We start from the raw sequence: 12,722 nt of genomic DNA, 5'->3' as shown, positions 1-12,722 counted from the left end.
TATCTGAAAAAAAAAAGCGTAATAGGGGCATTTTAAGACTATAGATATGAAAGATGGTGTTGTTCACTTCATTTGACATAAAGCATTTATTTGGCTCACCCTGGCTGCATCGTCATCAATCACAGACAAAACGCGAGGAGTTTATATGATATCTGTAAATAAATATAAATTGCAATACTTTAATTGATATACATGTGTAAGCTATATAATACTTCCATGTGTATCTATATAAATATGTTTTATAAATGTAATTAATATAATGTTGTTGTGTATTGAATCAATAAACAGAGTGATAGGCTACATGTCTGGCGTCATGAATTTGATTATATTAGATATGTAATAAATTACTTTAAAAATAACTTGTAATGAATTTATACATAATTTGTTTGTCTACAAAACTACTTTCAAGTATTTAGGTAGTATTTATGATCATGAGAAACATAAACATTATATTATATGTGCTTTGGAATAAATGCGCTTTGAAACCTTTGTCACAGTGAATGCACCGTCAGAGAGTTTCACTGCAATATCAAGAAGCCCCTGGGCTGTGTGGACTGAACTGTCTACTGTAATTGAGTTGTGGAACTGAGGAGAGCGTGTTTGCCAGCTGTCAGTCTTCACTGCGCACACTCCATCACTCTCTCCATCACATACACAAACTCATAGACTTGCATGTTTTTTCCCCATAATGCTCTGAGTAATATCAGTCTGCATGAACTGTACCCAAGCATCTAACCTGACAGGGTGAGAGACCAAGTGTACATGGATTCACCTCCTGTTAAAATGAACTAGAGTTGTTTGAGCATGTGAGTCGAGGGAATTTTACATAAACTGTTGCATGAAAATTTAAGTGATACAATAATTTTTTTAAATGTTTTTTTATGTGTGTGAGGAAAGGAGTGTTTCTCTCTCTCTCTCTCTCTCTCTCTCTCTCTCTCTCTCTCTCTCTCTCTCTCTCTCTCTCTCTCTCTGTGGTTATGTTACACTTGTAAACATGCATTATACAGATGTGTTATGACCAGTCCAGTATGCTTCAGCAACTACCTATTGTACATCTGCAATATCACTGCAGTAAGCAGAATTTGAACAATGTATATGCTGATGACCCAACCTCACAAAACCCCAGTGCTGTCACCATGGTGATTGATTGATGCAATTGCACTTGCCAAGTGTCCAAATCACAGTTCATCATGCTTATGCCGACCTTGCTTCTGTGTGCCAGCTGTGACTCAGGTGGATGTGTTCAGAAAGCAGCCTCGTCATTGGCTGAGGTGCGGCATGGTTGTCCTGATGAATCAGGAACTGACAGTGCTGTAAGCTAGTGGTGAAGATTGACAGCGATTTTTGTGGCTTGAAATTACCAACAGGTGAACGAGTCTGTCTTTATCAAACTGCAGTAACCCCTTTGAATGCTCAGGAATCTTAGGATGTGAGATCACCTCCCTCCCCCAACTGTCTGAATGCGAGATGTAAAACACAAAGCTATAAAAATGTGGAAATTGCTTTTTCTTGTTTCTTTGTTTCTTTCTTTTCTGGGTTGACATTGGCATGACAGTTCTATATGCAAGCAGTTCATATTTCTACATGGAAGGCCGATTTATAGAATATCTGTTTGTTTATTGGTTATTTCAGTCATTTGCATCATATACACTACCAGTCAAAATTTTGGAATAATTCCGATTTTTAAATGTTTCTAAAAGAAGTCTCTTCGGCTCATCAAGTCTGAATTTATTTGATCAAAAATACAGTAAACCGGTGTGACGGGTCAAACTTTTGACTGGTATGGTGTAAATATCGTGATTTAGAGCAAATAATAATGATCATATAGGCTTACCTTAATCAGGGTGGCACCATATTTAAGTTTTGACAGGAATGAAAACGAGGCTGTGAGGAATAGAAGCACAATGTGTTTAATGGATTGTATGTTGTTTACCAACATACTGATTGTTCAGCTGATGAAATGCCTGGGGGGAAAACAGAAAAACAACTTTCAGAAGACAAAAACTCCATAAAACAGTTTTGAAAAGTTATGAGGAGCTGTGGAAATTACATGATATAGGACTTTTATATAATGTATAAAACTGTAACTGTAACTGTAAACCTATCCCTCATTTCCTTGTTTTCTTCCGCGTTAAATTCAATATGGCATCTAACCCGACTAAGGACTATTATATTATAGAATTTGACAACAACAGATGGGATCATGACAAAACACACAAACAATGCCTACAAATAAGTTATGTGACAATTACTGTATAAAAATAAAAATATTGATATAGCTGTTTGGAACTTGACTGGCATGTTATGGGGAAACATACGAGTATTTCTGAATATTCATACATATTCATACATTCATACATTCATACATACATGTATCTTGAGTGGTTTCTGAGCTGTAGTGCCGTAACCTTTATGTACAGATCAGCTCTGATCTCAGAGGGTAATTCTTGCTCCTCCTGTCTCAATCACATGCTCCCCTATTTCCGTCTGTTCGTCTTCCTCCAGAGGAATCAGCAGCCTCTTTTTGGCTTCCCCCATTAACACAGTCTCTGCCAAATCATTTGCAATGATTTGAATATTGCATCACTGCAGCTATACTCAATTTGCAGCTGCAGAGTGTGAGAGACACTTATACGATGAATTTGACTAAATATTACATACAGAGAGAGAGAGAGAGAGAGAGAGAGAGAGAGAGAGTGTCACTATATATCATAACTATATGATCTCACTATATTAAGGCAGGAATTGGAATCACATAGTCCTTGAGCACCACCTGCTGATAAGATGTTTTCAAAGAACATGTGAGATAATGATGATGGTAATGGTAATAATAATTCTCAAAATCATTTATAACACGTTTGGACTGGATTATGTGAATGAATGTATGAATGAGGCATTAAATAGCACTTTCATATGTACTATTGTACACCCAAAGCACATTACAATCATACCAGGGGATCTCTCCTCAATCACTACCAGTGTACAGCATCCACGGCATCCACAGTACAACGGAGCCAGTGTGCACACCACACACCAGCTATAGGTGGAGAGGAGAGAGTGATAGAGCCAATTCAATGGAGGGGGATTATTAGGAGGCCATGATTGGCAACCGGGCCAATGGATTGAATTTGGCCAGGACACCGGGGTTACACCCCTACTCTTTGTGAGAAGTGCCAGGAGAAGAGTCAGGACCTTGTTTTAACGTCTCATCTGAGGGATTATGATCAGCAATGATTGATTAAGGTACAATTGGGTAAATATTTCTTCCACAGCAGCATTCTTTTATTTTTATTTCTAAGCAACAAAGCTTAGACCATCATTAAAAAAATGACAATCAGTTAAAAATCTATTTTTTTGTTCTTTTAAATTCATTGTTTTTATTTCTTCATTTAGTTTTTGTCTGAAAAACTATTAAGACTCAAACTTAACAATCTGACTTGCAACATACAAGGGCACAAACATCACTCTATATATATAAAATAGGATGTTTTAGCCTTTCTGACAAATTGTTAACCTGCAGCTCCACCTGCTGGCTTGGCTGTTTGCTGCACAGTCATTGTATTGAGTGTTTTCCTATATCAAGCTTTTAAGGATTCACATTTTATTTAATAATTTATTCTTGGGTAAAATTAGTTTAAAATTTAAAGACTCATGGATGAGTCGGCCCATTTCCCTAATAAAACAGAACTTTTGGCAGGAACATTTTGAATGGCACGTCTAATAATAAAAAAAATAACAAAAGCACAATAGCCTTTATTTTATGTGCTAGACAGTTGCAGGAGGTAATAGGGTTAAAATACATTTTCATTCTACAGAGTATCAATGTTTTGATAGAGAACATCTTTATATTTTTTTACATTTGTAGGCTGCATCAAAGTGAATTCTGTAAACTTTTAGTTGTTGGCCAATACTAGAATATAGATGATCTCAGAGAATCAGACATAAACTAAAGCTAGGGCTTTAGGGATGGGATCAATCCAGCAGAAACCTCAAGAACGGAAGCAGAAATCTAGCTTGGGATCAGAATGCGCAACCAATGTCTCAGCTTGGATGCAGATACTTGCAATGCATATGTTTGCCAGTAGATGTCAGTGAATGAAAGCATAAAAAACATATTAGAGGTTATTTTACAGTTGCTTTTATCAGTTAATCAAGAGAAGATTAATCTTTTATTCCACAAAACACTATTTCAGGATTTCATGGCACACTGTAATATTTTTCGGCATTAATAGAATAGAACACAGTCTTCAGTGCCACTTGAATGATATATTTGGTCATTATTAGAATTGATTAACAACAACAACAACAACAACAACAACAAGCCTATTCGGCAAATCATTTCAAGGATGCCATTTACATTTGCTAGCTTCTGATCTTACTGTAGTGTAGTCTTTGGTTTGGCACTTTCATTCTTTATTGGTTTTCTGGGAACCTTTTTGCATTTCAAGACATTTATTATGTTTATTAAGCTGTTTTCCTTGTGTTGACTGTTGGTTGCTCCGATGTGGGTGATTTCAGGTTTTATTAGCCTTGTGGGGACATTTAGTCCCAACAATGTATAGGCAAAACCTGACTCAGACTCACGTACACATATTTACACTTATTTGTTTCATTATATTAGTGAAGATGCATCTCATAGACTTCCATTGTTTTTATTTCTGGTTAATGATACAGTTGAATATATTCCACAATTATTGACACCCCTTCATTAATGATTTGTGCAGCCTCCCTTTGGCAAGATAACAGCTCTGGATCTTCTCTTATAATGCATAACCAGGTTGATGAACATATGGCAAGAGATCTGAGACATTCCTCAATACAGAATCTCTCAAGATCCTTCAGATTCAGAGGTCCATGCTTGTTTTCCTCTGTTCATCTCACAGGTTTTTGGTAAGGGGATAGGGGACTGCTATGTCCATGGCAAGTTGGCAACACCTTCATTCTGTGGTCAGTAGAGACGCACTGATTGGCCGATTCTGATTTCTAATTTTCTTTTCTTTTTTTTTGGTAAGTGTGACCTGCCAATACAGATTTTTGCAGATTCCGAACTTTTCCTCAATGCAACATTTTATTTTCATAATAAAATAAAACATTGAACATTACAATTTCCCCTTTAACTGCACTAAGTTATATGATATTATTTCACTTAAACAACTCTCTAAATAAAGTGCTCTGTGACTGTCTGGAAAGAGGTAGAAATGACAATTAACTGAAAATGAGTTTCTTATGTAAGATGTCCAAATATCAGTTGTAAAACTGATTGCTGCTTCATGATCGGCTTGTAACAGGCTGCATGACATGAGATTAAACAACTCGGGTAACGCAAATTTGGAAAAGTACCACCTACTCTGTATTGAGCATTTTGGGCTGAGGTAATTTACCAGATTTCTGAAGCCTCTGTCCTCAACTATTGAGAATGGCTGGACATTCAGGGCCATGAATTCCATAATTTTCCTCATAAATGCTTTGGTCTTTTCACTGCTCATACCAAGGAAAGATAGGAGAGGCTGCTGACTTGTGGCTGGCTATGAATTGCTTTAGCCAGTCTTCAAACTGGGCATGTTCAGCTGGGTGATGGTGTTTTAACTGTCTAATTAGGTTTGTTGATCCGAACATTTTCCTGGTGTTTCACGATTCCCTGAATTTCCCTGTTTGCGTGTGTCTTGGACTCTGTTATTATCTGGATTGCCCTGTGGTCCAGGCCAAGCATGCGGGAAATCGACTGATTCCGGTCCCTGGCTGGTCAATCGGTGCATCTCTAGTGTCCAGTTAATTGTTCTGTTGTTTATTTTAAGATGTGCTTTGGATCATTGTCATGTTGTCATCCAACAACGGCCCAGTTTAAGCTTCCTGACTGGGTAGGTCAGGTGCTCATTTAATATCTGCTGGTACTTGTTGGAGTTTATGATACTGTGTATCCTAACAAGTTTTCCAGGGTCTTTGGAAGAAAATTAGCCCCACAGCATTAAAGATCCATCACCAGATACTTCACAGTTGTGATGGCTGTACTTTTCTACATGGCTATGTTTCTGTCTATGCCAAACCCACCTCTGATGTTTTTCCAAAAATCTTTATTTTGATCTCACCAGACCATAAAACCCAGTCCCACTGAAAGTTCTAGTAACGTCTGGCAAACTTCAGGTGGATGGGTTTGCTGTTTGGTCAAAGGCTTTTTTTTTATTGCAGCCTTCCCAAACAAGTTGGTTATATAGGTGAGGTCTGCTTATGCTTTTGGAGACTTTTTGACCCCAAGACTAGTGTCTGCAGTTCTTACAGTCTGTTTGGCGATTCGAACCATTCCCCTCAGTTTGTGTGGGACCAATAAAGACACACGTCCTGTTCCAGGTAGATTGTTAACATCTCCAGTTGATTTAAACTTCTTAATTATTGCCCAGATAGTGTAAATGAGTATTCCAATAATTAAACTATTATCTTGTAGTGATTTCATGGTTGCAGCTCAACAACCTTTAGTCACACATCATTACTGTTATCTTTCCTATTGTGATGGATGACTATAGGAATTTGGCCTTTGTGTCACTTCATATTTAGAGCCCAGTGAAACAGGCGGTCATGAAGCATCACTTCAGTGTTCATGACCACTAAGGTAACATAAAAACATATGAATTGGAATATATTTCAGTTAGATTTATACTAACTACTAATGTGTATGGGTGCCAATGATTGTGGAATACATATTTTATTTTTTCTTTGAGCTATTTAACTTTAACTAAATGGTTATATTTGTGTGAATATTTTGAATAAAAGACAAGGAGTAATTGCCAAAACAAATTTTTTGTCAGTTTTGCTCATATTTACCAAGGGTGCCAATATTTGTGGAGCCCACTGTATTTTGTATTGTCTAACCTGACCTCTACCCCTAAACATAATCGTCACAGTGTGAAACACTAGTTTTAAATATGATTGCACCGTTTTATAAGCCTTTTGAACTGGCTCATTATTTTGGTGTTCAACAGGCTTCAGTATATTAGTGAGGACATTTTTGAATATTGAGGACATTTTGACACACACACACACACATTTTCATTCTCTCAGCACAGTGCTCTAAAATTGCTCTCAATGAACGTAGTTAACAGGGTTGTGCTGTTAAACAGAAAAACGAATATGGCAGATGACGTCTTTTCAATGTCAGAATACTACAGTATTCTAAAATCAAAATAGCGTGAGCTGTGCTGCTTGACATTGATAAAGAGGAAAAATGCGGGGGGAAAGTGCTGATAACACTGGCATTTCAAAAAATTGAAGAGGTACAGGAAACATCTATTATTAAAATCCTGAGCAGGTAGGAAGATAGCTCTGTGGAGAAATAATGTCTCTCAGTGCAATTACTTATTTATCATATCTTTATTCTGAAGAGCGTTTCTTTCACTTCAATATGTCAATTCTTCAATAGAAAGAATTCCATTTTATTTTGGCTACAGTATGCAGTCAGCGCTCAGCTCTCTGAACACCAAATACTAATCATATAGGGTCACATCTGCTCACTCGCCTGTAAAATGTCGCTTAGCGCACTGATTAAAAACACTGCGAGTCTCGGTTCGTTTGACTAGGCTCACCTGCGACATTCCGTCATAAAACTACTTACTGGATATACCAATCCGTGCAACAATACAAGAGGAGATGTGTAGCTGAATCATGCGGGAAACTCCCATCAGCAGTGCCATGTGACAGATGAGTTTGCCCGTGGACATGACTCTCCCCTCAATCTTTTTTCTGCCAGACCAGACATGCTGATTCTTCAAGAGAAGGGGAGTCAAGAGAGTCTGTCACTAATAGACATGTACATCATTCATTAGCAGAGAATAAGGCTCTTTCTCCCTCTGGTTTCCTCCTTCAAAATCCCATTTATGCTCTTAGTCTCAAGTATTTGAACTTGTACCAGGCTCATGGAGAATCTGTAATTGGAGGTGAGCTCTTTATTTACAGCAAAAGCAAGTCCCGGTGGAGAGTACACCATAACTGTGAACTCTACCCAGTGGGTATTTAGTGCACAGACTGCGATAATAACATGATGCGACTCCTGCTTGGAAGTGAACCAATTACTTTTGAAACTTCAGCATGAGGCTAAATAATGTTAACATAAATCTTCAGTGGTTGAGTTAAAACATTTTTTTAATATATATTATATTTCTTTATGTACGTAATTATGCAGGAAATAATAAACATGAACATATATCTGAGATTATTAGTAAAAATAGATTTGAAATATACAATAAATATCACAATACTATTTGTATTTATATTACAGTTGTCACAGTTGCGTTTCTGTCTGAGTCTTGTTTTCATTTAGTCACATCTTCCTTTGTTCTGTTTTCCCACCACTCCTTGGTTTCCACGGTAACCTTCATTAGTTCATCTGTCACACCTGTTTCCTCATTAGTCTTGTCAGCTGTGTCTCGTTTCCCTGATCTGTTTCCCTTTGTATTTAAGCCATGTGTGTTACCTTGTTCATTGTCTGATCTATGTTGTATTAAGTGTGGGTGAACCTTCTGCCCGTCTTCTATGTACCTGTATGATTTATATAATGAGTAAAAGTTTACATTGGAACTTTTGACTCTGACTTTTGACTTCTGCCTGCACCACACCGTGACAACAATATTATTTACAATAATATTACTTGTACTATTTTGCATACTGTATTACAGTCAGTGACAGTATAAATGACAGTATAAATGCTTGAATATAAAGCTTCATATCTTAAAAGCCATACGCAGTCAGCAGTAATTTGTGAAGCATTTGTTATTTCCTGATGTCTTTTTGTTGACCAATTGGAAATCTTGGAAACCGTTAAAAGCTACAGGTCAGCATTTATTTTTATTAGCATGAGTTTGCATATGAATTAAGTGTTATATTTTTGAGCTAATTATTCATTTAACCAACGTTTAAGTTTTTATCTTTACTGCTTCTAAATACATGATGTTAATGAAAACACTGTTGAATCATTTACAGTTACTGTGTGAATAAAATTAATATTATATAACACAACTTAATTACATTACCACCGTGAATAACTGAAGGTGAAATTAAGTTGTATGGGCATGCCTTATAAAGCATACGCCTCAATTCAGATTTCAGAAGAATCATTTTGACATTTGTAATACAAAAGCTGAGGTCTCGTTTCCATCAGCTGATCTGATATTCGCAACTGTATAATGAAGATGAATGTAACTTTTAATAAGCATGGGAAATTCCTGACTTTGAACAAATAACCATTTAAATGTGTAAAACGTTTGCCTTGTATAGCCTTCAGATATCAAAATGCTGACTTAATGTTTTCTCAATTAAAATCACCTGATTTCCTATTAATTCAATTGAATGTGAGGGAATAGGCAATACCAATATGGCGGTGCGGTGACTTCACTTTTTATGACATCATTATATAGATCAGTGGTGTCAACAGCTGCCAAATATTTCACTTTAAATTGTTATTCTGTGAATAGAAGAGACATAATGGACACTCTTCTCACAGCAAAATGATATCACTGACTTCTAAAACATTATGAAAATGACAAACAAGATTAAGTTTCCTTCAGGTAAAGCGGGAATAAATTATACATGGATCAGATTTAATCTTGACATAATTTGAAGAAATATAAAAAGACAACTCAGGTGCCTCATGTTTCTTTCTCACTAAAACTGTTTATTTTAAACATTTTACTTTGAAAAATGAAAGTGACAAAAGCAATCTCATGTGCTTGTTTGGACACGGTAATCAAAGTTTCTATTCATCACCTGCTAACAACATCATAATGTTTATGCAAGATTGAGAAAATATGTGCTATGTACTGTATACAACAAAAGAAACCCTAACATCTGTTGTAATATCGTCACCTTCCTAAAATAATTGCCTAAGTCATTTTTTGACAAAAATGATTTTTTTGCATAAGTCATCTTCTCATGATGCTGGCCACCTCTGGTAAAATCGCCCACATCCTCAGTGGAACAGAACATGCATTTCTACCCCTGTAGTAGGGGAGACCGGGGACGGTTGTAACACGGGGCTAGTTGTAACACTACCAATTCCACCAATCAGGGATACGATAGGAGTCATGTGACAGTTTCAGTTTCCTCAGGCTTCCTTTACGATCGCACACGGAGGTTTTCAAGTCTGCGTTGCAATCTCTCCTGAAGCTACAGCAGAAAATCTAATTTTGAGGTAAGAAAGTAAAAAAACATAGCAAGATAATATTTTGTTTAGTACTTCTACTGTTGTAGATAATGTTGTATGAGTTATATCAGGTCAAACTGTAGTTTCTATAGTAAAGAATGGTGTATCAACCTCCTACTAATTTCAAAACACCATGCTAATACAGCTAGTTAAACAATGGTGACAGTGGCGGGGTAGGTTGTAACACGTGTTTTGAAAGTGTTACAACCATCCCCGTAAATACAACTGATTTTTTTTTTTTTGATTTTAATAATTATACAGAATGCCTAGAACTCGGGTGAGAAAGACAGATCGTGGAGTTGATGCCAGTCTTTTAAAAAGAGCAGCAGAGGAAGTTAGGGAAGGAAGGTCTGTCAGGAGAGTGGCAAAATCCCATGGAATCTGCCATGTCACCTTGAACAGATATTGGAGGAAATATAAAGAACTCAAAGACCAGGGATCAAGAGACCTTCCTCGTGTAGGATACTACAGTCCTCACCAGGTCTTCACCAGGGAGCAGGAGAAGATTTTCACACAGTATTTAAGCCAGGCAGCTGATATATACTATGGTCTAACTCCACATGAGGTGAGCATGATGGATAAGCGTCTTAAGAAACGGGTAGAAAAGGCAAGATTCAAGACCTTAATTTGTATTGGACCTTTTATGCAAACTCAATTTAATTTGTGAATGATAAATAACATATTTAAAATCAGGTCACAATTAAATAAATACCAACACATACACTGCAAAAAAAAGCTTTTCTTAGTATTTTTGTCCAAATGTCAAAAAAATCTTAAAGGTATAGCGGAGGATTTTTTTTACTTCCGGGTGGACAGTGTATACTATTGGTCCTCCTAATTGTCAATCATTCTGGTGAATCAATCAAACTTATTCAAAAAGTGGAGAGGGTGGGTCTTATCTAAAATCAAGATGCATTTACTAAAGTAGTAAAATGCCATAAGACATTATGTCTTGTTTTCTGGAGAAATACATTTAAATTAAGTGAGTTGTTGCTTAAAAAAAGCAAAATTATCTGCCAATTCACTTAATTTTGATTTATTTTTCCAGAAAACAAGACATAATATCTTATGGCATTTTACTACTTTAGTAAATGCATCTTGATTTAAGAATTTTTTTATATTTGGACTGGAAACAAGACAAAAATACTAAGTAAGAAAAGCATTTTTTGCACTGTACATTTGGACAATTGCTAAAAAAATCCCTACTCAGACATTGTGTTATGATTTCTTTTAGGTCAGAAAGTTTGCATATCAACTTGCGGTGGAATTCAATATACAGCATCCACAAACCTGGGATGAGAAGAAAATGGCGGGGCCGGATTGGTTTAGCTCGTTTATGAAGCGGAACCCCAGACTTTCAGTGAGGAGTCCACAGGCAACTAGCCTTTCAAGAGCCACCAGTTTTAATCATGTTAATGTGGAACTCTTCTTCAGTCGACTGAGGGAGGTGATAGATAAAAACGGGTTCGATGGCAGTGACATATGGAATGTTGATGAAACAGGCGTGACAACTGTCCAGGCCCCATCCCGAGTCGTAGCACGTCGGGGTGTGAAGCAGGTGGGTGCCATGACGTCGGGGGAGAGGGGGACACTTGTTTCAGTTGCATATGCTGTGCAAGCTCTGGGGAATACCATTCCTCCATTCTTTGTGTTTCCTCGTAAAAATTTTAAAGATCATTTTGTCCAGAGTGGGCCATTGGGTAGTGCAGGAAGTGCTAATTCCTCAGGCTGGATGCAGGAAGAAGATTTCTTATCATTCCTTGTTCACTTTGTGAAGCATACAAAGGTCAGTCCAGAAAGAAAGGTTTTGCTCTTGCTTGATAACCACTCTTCCCACATCTCTGTGAGAGCTGTGGATTTTTGCAAACGCCATGGAATTGTACTACTTACATTCCCACCACATTGCAGCCATAAACTCCAACCACTTGATCGTAGTGTCTTTGGTCCTTTTAAAAGGATGGTGAATTCGGCGAGCGATGACTGGATGAGGGGGAATCCAGGTAAAACGATGAGTATTTACGACATTCCAAGCATTGTGAGGATCGCCCTGCCTACAGCTGCAACACAGAAAAACATACAGGCGGGCTTCACGTGTACAGGCATATGGCCTTACAATTCTAACATTTTTCAGGACTGTGACTTTGCGCCTTCTCAAGTCACAGATCGTCCTGATCCATCTGGGGCTCTTCAACAGACCTCTTCTCCAGCTCACCTGCCGCCTGGCTCTTCTCCAGCTCACCTGCCGCCCGGCTCTTCTCCAGCTCACCTGCCGCCCGGCTCTTCTCCAGCACACCTGCCGCCCGGCTCTTCTCCAGCTCACCTGCCGCCCGGCTCTTCTCCAGCTCACCTGCCGCCCGGCTCTTCTCCAGCTCACCTGCCGCCCGGCTCTTCTCCAGCACACCTGCCGCCCGGCTCTTCTCCAGCTCACCTGCCGCCCGGCTCTTCTCCAGCTCACCTGCCGCCCGGCTCTTCTTCAGCTCACCTGCCGCCCGGCTCTTCTCCAGCACACCTGCCGCCCGGCTCTTTTCCAGCTTAC

The sequence above is a fragment of the Rutilus rutilus genome, assembly GCF_951802725.1.
Source record: "Rutilus rutilus genome assembly, chromosome: 10".
In the NCBI taxonomy this organism is placed as follows: Eukaryota; Metazoa; Chordata; class Actinopteri; order Cypriniformes; family Leuciscidae; genus Rutilus; species Rutilus rutilus.
Note: the sequence above shows the minus strand (reverse complement) of the source record.